This window comes from Bidens hawaiensis, unplaced genomic scaffold (genome assembly GCF_021521415.1).
Source record: "Bidens hawaiensis isolate Kalapana, Puna unplaced genomic scaffold, B.hawaiensis_p1.1 tig00014037_1, whole genome shotgun sequence".
NCBI lineage: Eukaryota > Viridiplantae > Streptophyta > Magnoliopsida > Asterales > Asteraceae > Bidens > Bidens hawaiensis.
This window is the reverse complement of record NW_027492208.1, coordinates 44,419-52,137: the sequence shown is the minus strand read 5'-3', so window position 1 is coordinate 52,137 and position 7,719 is coordinate 44,419.

Below are 7,719 nucleotides of genomic sequence, written 5' to 3'. Positions count from 1 at the left end.
ATGATCAAGCACCCATAATCGTGAAGTGTGAAGACTTCTCTACATTTTCACATGGAGAAAGCCATAACACTCATGTTTTTTATAATCACTTCATTATTGATAACCACACGTACGTCCTATCTTTTTCATGTCTGATTTATTTTATTCATCTTGTTTTCAAAATGTTTTTAGTTTAAGAAATGTACTCATCACCAATATATATATATATATATATATATATATATATACACTAGACGGGTGTCCGCGCAATGCAGCGGGAACACATATCGTTGATGTTGATAATGGTTTGGTTTCAATTTTTAACGATTCTGTTTTGGTTTTCGATAACCAAAAACCGTTACTAATGGTTTAATTTAAAAACCATCGAAACCAGATCGCAAATACCGCTACTTAAATGTTATTTTTTTTAAACTAAAAAAACTAAAGCAATATCATACTCAAATTAAAGAGAATAAAATTCTCATTTTTATGGTGCAAGATTTTAAATAAAAATAATAGCGTATGAAAAAATTATAACCGTTTAAAAGTCGTGGGTGGAAGTTGGGTTAAATGTGAAATTAAAAGAATATATAGTTAAAAGTTAAAAGGCTAAGTTGTAACTAATACTAAAATTTACAAAAACTAATTAAAGTTGAGGGGTTAAGATTGTAACCATGTTTAAGGAAATAAAGTTTAACCGTGCATCATATTGTCTAATAGACTATTTTGCCCCTCCTCAACATGCTATGTAAGTTGTACAATTTGTTAATTAAGTAGTAAATTACTTAAAACTCAAATGTCTTAATTTGCCCATTACTCATACATTATATATTATAGTATATATATATATATATATTTATATATATTGGTGTGTATAATTGTGATAACGATTGTATATTATAAAAAGTAGTCTATAAAGTTTTTATATGAATGATATTTTATAATATATCTATCTATATAATAATAATATATATAAACGAAGATTCAAAAATCCTATGTATCACGATGTGGCCGTTTTCCTTTTTTTAAGTAATCAGATTTGCTTCATTCTTAAATGGTGGCTTCTCATTAATTTAATCCCGTTTTAACCCGCTTAAGGTTTAATTTTCACGGGTCATTATTGTTACAAAAACCAAAAACACTTAAAGTGGGTCAGAACACCTTCTTAATCTTTTCTCTGTTCTCTAGCACCGAACCTCTCAGCCACCCTATCACCACTTCACCAGCCACCCTATATTAACAAAACCCTAGACCTCAATTCCGGCCAACAGTACCTCCGTCGACGCAGTGCAGAGAGCAAGTGATTCGCCACCTGGGAGTTGGTCCAGTTGTTCGAGTCGAAAGAAGGTGAGGATTTTGGTGCCTCGGGAAACGGATTTGGGAGTTATGGTAGGGGTTATTATAGTTTGGAGGCAAGGTAAAGAAGAAGAAGATTTTTAGAATAACATTGGGAAAAGCTGCAAGATTGTTTTGTTGTCATTAGATACTAGTCTATAATGAAACAATGGCGACGTTTTATTAAATGAACAAACGGTTGAACACGAGCAACTAAACGAATGCGGGTTTTTTGTTCGCGTTTGTTTGTTAAGAAAATGAACTTATTTGTGTTGTTTATGTTTGTTTGTTAACAGTTTAAACGAGTGGTTCATGAATGTAAAGGAACGAGCATAACTTTGCTACGATCAGTAGCGATGGTGATGGTGTTGGGCGATGATGGCTCTCTCCATTTTTCATATGTACCTCTTGTAAGTAATCGTTAAGGTCTGGTTTCTGATATGGTAATTGATTGATACATTTCGCTTTTTAGGTCTATCGATTTCAGACATATGCAATTGTTTTATTTATTGAGTTTTGCATTTCAGGTTATGAATTCACCAATTGTCACTAAATTGTCAAATATAAGTAATTCTGATAATTAATTATAATTATTTATATCGCATATTATGGGAAATATTAATTATTTAACAACATATGAATTGTTAATTAGTTTTTCTAAAGAAAACTTGTATACTGAAGTAAAAATTATGTAAATTACTAATTATTGTAATAACGGCCCTTAAGTTATTTTAATATATACATATCTCTTTATACAAATATTGAAAAATATAGGCATATAGCATATGTAACCTTAAAATATTTGATATTCAAAACTGATTTTTCAAACACTAAAGCATCACCTTTTCGACCATTAAGATGTTCCACTAATAGACTTGTAAATCTAACTATCTATATAATTGTCTACCAAAAAATCCTACATGTTGCTCTCATGTCGCTCCCCACCCCCTCTAAAGCCACCAGATTGCTTGATTTATGAATGGAGACCTCTCATCGATTTAGCCCGGTTTTGACCCAAATAGCCTTATACGGGTCATATCGCCTCCCCTTTCTTCACATAGCTCCAGCTTAAGAAACAGGTTCAGCGTCATATATTCACCCTGGAACGAAATAACCGTATCTCTTCCTTCATGCCTCCACTTTCCACTGTCACCTAATTGTTTTTTGAACCCTAAATCGGTTTCTCAGTTCTTAATTTCTTGAATTGAATTTGGAGCCCTAAGGTTAGTATTGTGTTCCGTTCTGTTCCTTTTGAGTTGCAATCGGCCAACACCATTCCTAATCTCTAACTACGGGCAACAATCAAATCACCGTCACCCCTATCTTTTACTCTCTGCTTTTCTTTCAAGAGCACAAAAATTAATATACCAAGTTTAAATTCTAAAAGCATGTTATTTTGATTTTATCATAATTTGTTTGTTATTAGTTCTAATTTATGTTTGTGGTTTATATATTTGAGGATTACATGCTAAAGTTATCATCGATTTTAGTACCTTATTTTTTTACTTCAATGGTAGGTATGTCTTTCAAGAACAGTAAACCATATACCATAAATCTATTTGTTTGTTGTTTCCTTTTGTGATGAATGTGGTTGCATTGGATCCATGTGAGGATTATTTTGTATTTCACTTAAAAAGTTCTTATTGACCCCTGTTATGTAAACCCTCAATTCTGAATTTTTTGTCAATTAAATGTATTCTTTGTAAACAATCGCCATATTTTGATTTGGTGTTTAGTGATTACATAAAAAGATGTATAAATAATTGGGTTATTCTTACCTTTTTTAAAGTTACTGTTTATAAATTAAATAGATAAAATGAAAAAAAAAAACTCAAGGTCAAAACGATTATGGTTTCATGTATGTTTAGCCCCTTTTAGGGGATTGAAAATGTTAATGTGATTTTAGGTAGAACATTAGGGTTCATGTTATTAGCTTTACAGTAGATAAGACTGTTTATCCTATTCATGATTGTAATGGTCGTTTTGACAATAGAAGTCCAAAAAGATAAGATACAATATTTGAATAGTTTTTTGTTTCTTATTGTTAATGCAAACACAGAGCAAGGATTAGGTGGAAATTTCTTCATTATTCAGTATTTTAATAGTTTGTTGTGCCAATTGCATGATATTCGTTTACAAGTTACTTTAGTGCAAGCGTTATGTGAGGCTGAAAACTTAACCAACACAACCATTATGCTCTAAGGTAGTATTTTGGGAGATTGCCATTGATAGTTAGGTAGAGTCTCAGATTGGTTTTGTTTTCTGAATAACTATAATCATCAGTTGACGTATTGTGTGGTTCAGTTTAGGTACCGTGATTTGTGAGTGTTGTGATTAACGTCTGTTAAAATATGGCCTGTGACGAGTATTCACAAGTAGTTGATGGTTTTGAGCGAGTTGAAGGAATTGCTTGAGATGATAAGCAGTTGATGGTTTTGAGTGAGTTGGAAGAATTGATTGATATAATTCGCACTGATGAGTTTCTGTGCACACGTTATTGTCATGAGAGCTACATTTTCAGGTGAGTTTTAATGCTTAGATATTAATGTTTATAATGTGGATATTATATGTTTTGAGTTCAAGTTTGATGCATAAATGATGCACATATTGAAATTTCGACCCATTAGCCATTAAACAGGTTATTTTAGGATATTTCTGTTTAATGGATCAAATGGGTACAATTGGATAATTGGCTAAACTGGTTTAAACGGGTAAAATGGGACGAAAGTCACGTATGGTGTATTCAAAATGCATAGATCTGATAAATCTTATCACGTCCAGTAATAATAATTATTATTAATGTTAAGACAGTTTCTTAATTTTAGTTTACCCCATTTCTAATAAAAGTTCAAGAAAATAAAAAAAGAAGATAAAGTGTTTACAAACCCGACCCAGTTAAGATTAACCCATTTCACTGTTGTATTTACTCTATAAGTATCTACCGGTCAATAAGGTGAATTATATAACAATAGTCTTTGGTACTTACATATAAGATCATAAGACACTAAATTAGAGTTTTCAGTTAACTGCTAATGAAGAGACCTCTTTATTTATTTCTGCATTTACAGATACACTTTATTTTAATTCACATTTTGATATGTGTTTTTGTAAATTGAAATTACGAGACAATAAAAATGTAGCATGACCTGTAGGAACCCATTTGTGGACTGCTGTGTCAATTTTAAATTACATTTATTCATCAAGTAGAATTTAGCCACAAGTGAAATTCAATTGTTTTGAATTCAGTGTTCCCTATCTCTTTGCTTTATGAAATGTTGTATTTAGGTACACCAATTCACACAAGGCTTAATCAGAACAATTATATACTAACCAACAGCTATTTACATTGGCAGGCGTGGATTTAGAAAGTAGCAAAACCGGTGAAGCAAATCATAAACGACTACAGCTAACAAACGCCTTTTTTTTTGTAACCAAGTATTGTCTATGCTTATGTAACCATGACGCTAATGTGCCCAAAGATAAGAATTTGTATCTATGCTAACTAGCTTTTTAGCCCGTTTGTCACGCAGGTTTATTTAGATTTTTTTATACTATTGTGAATATACTGGAAGTAAATTCGCTTTTGGTGTAGTGGTCAAATACTTCGCTTGTGATTTGTGCAACCAGGGATCATGTCCCCTCCATGTTTTAACTTCTGTTAATTGTAGCCAAAATTGTAGTTTAGAATATTAAATCTAACATTGTACATATTAGTTACGACGCTCATTCTTTTCAAAATCTGGATGACATATGGGCATTATAATTGTATGTGTCGATGATAAAAATGTCTAATATACATGGTATTGTCCGCAAGGACTTTTTCAATATATTTAAATCAAGTTACTTTAATGTCGTGTTCCAACACATTTATATTTTGTTTGGTTTCCAAAGAGGGAAAGAGAAATAAAACTATTTTGATTTTATATTGAACTTATTCATCTAATTAAATGTGAAGTGGATATCATAAAATAAATAAAAATTATGAACCCGCTTTTTTTTAATAAGGCCCCGGATTTTTTATTTGTTTTTGGTTACCAAAATTAGTTGAGCCGCCACTGGGTATATAAAATGTGCATATGAAGCTGTTAACACTATTGATTACAAGGCTGAACTAGAATCACTCATAAGCTCTAAAGATTAGTTTTTTTTTTCTTTTACGTTTCCATATTGTTTGTTATGTTCAATAAAACATTTGTTTTCTATAACCCATGCGATATTATCACTTATCTAACATGGGCAGGAAATAGATGGTTGTGATTTTGTTCATTCAAGTGGTTTTATTGGTGCAAACAAGACCTACACCTGTGCACTCGCCACTGCAAGAGTTTCTTTATTTACTTAAAGTTATAAAATAGTCTAACTTTCTAAGTATTTTGCCATAACCATGCACCAATTTTTTCCTTGCCGTTTTAGGTCTTACCTTATAAATTATTTTATCGCCTTCTTTGGTAACTTTTGGTAACAATCTTTAACTTGATGCATTTATGTATGTGTGTATTCTTCAACCCAACAACATAAACAAGCCCCCCAACAAGTTCATACAAACATAACAAAATAAACAAACTTAACTTCAACACCAACTATAAAAATAACATAATTTATAGATTCATGTAACCATTGATTTAATACCTAAACAAAACATACAAGAAATTATATTTACAATATTATTAAAAAAAATCTAAAAGTAACCCGCGTGACACGCGGACTAAAAGCTAGTAGTTTTATAAAGTTCTATTAAATATGACATTTACTAGATTTGACAAGTTTATACATATAAATTTCTATAAATTTTAGTTTTCATAGTTACTTGTAGTACATAGCTTATAAGTAAGCTAAGAAATTATCCGATTTTTTCGATCAAGCTTTTCAAATTTGATAATAATGTGTGATAACTAATTACGATTAAGAGAAAATAAAGACATTTTTGTAACATTCCTTTTTAATTAAACAATTCTTTTGGTTAACGGATACATTACTATATGTGCGTATGTAAAGTATTTTTATTATTATTGAGAAATTCTTATGTTGGTTAACTAAATGCAATTCATTGTTAGTGATTGAAGGTAGCAATTCTGTGGGTGAAGATCATGAAAATTGCACCAAAAGAGGTTGTTTAGTTGGAGCTCCTGAGGCGAACATATGCCCTCCTCCTAAATGTAAAACTAACCTTGAATGTATAGCATATTGTAGTCCCAATCCTGAGGCTAAATGTAAAGGTGACACCGGCACTTGTTGTTGTTGGATGCCCTAGAACTTGTTGTTGGAGTTAAGCATGTATTAACAACGATAAATCCTAATAAAGTTTTAATTCTTGGCGTTTCATTGTGGAGTTATTACATAATTCATTTATAAATTGAATGTAACTACTATTTAAGTATATTTCTTACAATACATTAGAAACAAAATATGATATGTAAAATTGATAAAGATAAAACCTAATTAGTTTTATAGGGAAAAGATCCAATACAATAATGCCTTAACGTACATTACGTACACGAATCCATTATTTCACGAATCGATTCATGAAATCACATCCAAACATCTCCGAATCGTCAATACATATCCAATCAATCATTGGTTCACCGAAAAAAATAGCTTTGGATGGTTAATCGATCAATTTTTCACTTTTTTTCACGAATACCGTTTTTGAGCGTTTGCTGAGCGTTTGAGTTTTTGTGAGCGTTTTAGGTTTTTGCCTTTGTTTTTTGCCTTTAAGCGTCTCACGTACCTACCGTATGTTAAGGCATTAGCGTACAATAACTGCACCCTAGTTTTATATATTTCTTGGGATTTCATGGTTAAGTTATTACGCGATTCGTTAGTAACTTAAATGTAAATAATCTTTAAAATTATTTCTTCCAATACATTAAAGGGGTAAGATATAATAGAAAGTTGTATTTTCTTAGAAAGTCTAGCACTAAATGTCATGTGTTCAAGTAGGGACCAAAAAGAGGACAATGTAGAAAAAAGTTTCTATCATTTTCACATTCGCGATGCATGTCAATTCCCCCGGAATTTTTAAACCTTCATAATTTTTTATACATCATTTTTTATTAAAAAAATTACACCGAAAAATTGTGTGTTGTAATAGACATACGCAACAAATACTATATAGGGATATTTAGATTTAACACTTGAAACAATTAAACAATAGACAACAGATATAGTCAACCATATGGATTATAAACACTTTAATTGAATAAATATTTGAACTATGAATCAACTAGTACTATCAAAATTAATGCAACGGAAATTAACTGAAAACAAACAAGCTATTGAAGGTCTCATATGGAAAAACAACTTTACAATAATTATAACCAAAAGATTACAACACACGGGGTATTAGTTTATATAAACACTTTTTAATTATGTAATGGCTGAATAGCCTGTATATAAAAGACGAAT